This window comes from Procambarus clarkii, unplaced genomic scaffold (genome assembly GCF_040958095.1).
Source record: "Procambarus clarkii isolate CNS0578487 unplaced genomic scaffold, FALCON_Pclarkii_2.0 HiC_scaffold_652, whole genome shotgun sequence".
In the NCBI taxonomy this organism is placed as follows: domain Eukaryota; kingdom Metazoa; phylum Arthropoda; class Malacostraca; order Decapoda; family Cambaridae; genus Procambarus; species Procambarus clarkii.
The window spans coordinates 25,449-27,500 of record NW_027189685.1 but is presented as its reverse complement, the minus strand read 5'-3'; positions in this window follow the sequence as shown (position 1 = coordinate 27,500).

Here is a 2,052-nt window from a genome sequence, read left to right as displayed (position 1 = left end):
GCCATTGCCAAGGGCGATAAGAAAAAGAAGCGCAGGAGGAAGGAGAGCTACAGCATCTACATCTACAAAGTGCTGAAGCAGGTCCACCCCGACACTGGTATCTCTTCCAAAGCCATGTCGATCATGAACTCGTTCGTGAACGACATCTTCGAGCGCATCGCCGCCGAGGCTTCTCGCCTGGCCCACTACAACAAGCGTTCCACCATTACCAGTCGGGAGATCCAGACGGCTGTAAGGCTCCTGTTGCCCGGAGAACTGGCCAAGCACGCCGTCTCTGAGGGCACTAAGGCCGTCACCAAGTACACCTCCTCCAAGTAAACGGCTTACTTACTGCCCTGTGGTGGTGGCTTGGCCTCAAACCAACAAACTCGGCTCCATTGGAGCCACACTTTAATTTCTAAAGAGATTGTGAGTGTTAGACACCAATACTATTATAACAAAAACCTCTGTCACTGAAAGCAAATAGCTATAAAATGAGAATATTTATGAAACTGTCTGTGTGTGTTTCTCTCTCTCAGTCTCTGTCTGTCTGTCTGTCTGTCTGTCTCTGTCTCTGTCTCTGTCTCTGCATGTCTCTCTCTCTCTCTCTCTCTCTCTCTCTCTCTCTCTCTCTCTCTCTCTCTCTCTCTCTCTCTCTCTCTCTCTCTCTCTCTCTCTCTCTCTCTCTCTCTCTCTCAACACACATATAAACACTCGGTATCTTTTTTCTAGAGATTAGAGATTCATTGTTATGTTCCACATTAGGATTACTATGCAGGCCACCCTCTTAAGGTTTGAAAATGTCAAGAAAACGGTTAATTTAAAATGTCATCTCCTAACTTAACAGATTAAGCCAGAGGACCAAAAACAGAATAAAACAGGACAGGACAGTATGTCACTTATACAAGCTGCTTTTATTTCTAGTACAGTATGACAATTTTTTTTTTTTTTTTGGAGGGGGGGGGGGGGGGGGGGGGGGAAGGATCCTTGGCAGTGCATAAGAATGAAAAGCGACGGCGTTTTGTTTGTAAGAGGACAGGTTGTACTACAAATGACTTGATTTATTGATATCACGTGTACAGTGTATGTATGACACCTAAATTATTGTATTTATTTATTTATTATATGTATAGATGAAGGTTAATTCATATGACTGATGCTAGGAATGTCTGAAATCTCCTTAGAAGGATATTTTGGCCCTGAGAAGGGCCGAGTTTGGTGTATACTAGGGTGGTCGTTTTAGCTTATGCACGCTCTCCACGGATACGGCGAGCAAGCTGAATGTCCTTTGGCATGATGGTGACACGCTTGGCGTGGATGGCACAGAGGTTAGTGTCCTCGAAGAGACCGACCAGGTAAGCCTCGGATGCCTCCTGTAAAGCCATGACGGCAGACGACTGGAAGCGAAGATCGGTCTTGAAGTCCTGGGCAATCTCGCGCACCAGACGCTGGAAGGGAAGTTTCCTGATGAGCAACTCTGTGCTCTTCTGGTAACGACGGATCTCACGCAGGGCGACCGTTCCGGGCCTGTAACGGTGAGGCTTCTTCACGCCCCCTGTGGCAGGAGCAGACTTGCGTGCTGCCTTGGTGGCCAGCTGCTTACGAGGAGCCTTGCCTCCCGTGGACTTGCGAGCAGTCTGCTTGGTGCGAGCCATGGTGAACAACTGTGGTTTGTGATGGCCGGCGCCGAAAAATTTTTGCTTATATACGCCGTCTCGAGGCGCTTGCTCGAGCGCCATTGGCTGCTCGACTCGCCTACGTCACCCCGTTGCCCCTCCCCTCCTTCCTCTGGCTGCAGCCAACAGGCAGCTCACCTCAAACACTATTATCGCTGATTTTGCTCTATTTTTTGGATTTGTGCAAAAGTCATTTCACAGAGACGTGAAACAGACGAGTAGGCAACTGCAGTTTTGAAAGCGTTGTGAGAAAGCCGTGTTTCTGCTCGAGTACAAGCATAAAGTAAGGACAGGCAGGAGTTAGGAGTTGCCATGCTACAAGTACGTCCGCTTGACGGGATATAGTCTGGGGAAATCGTGCCGAAATTAGTGGGTGGCCTTCCAGACCCGCCTCCAA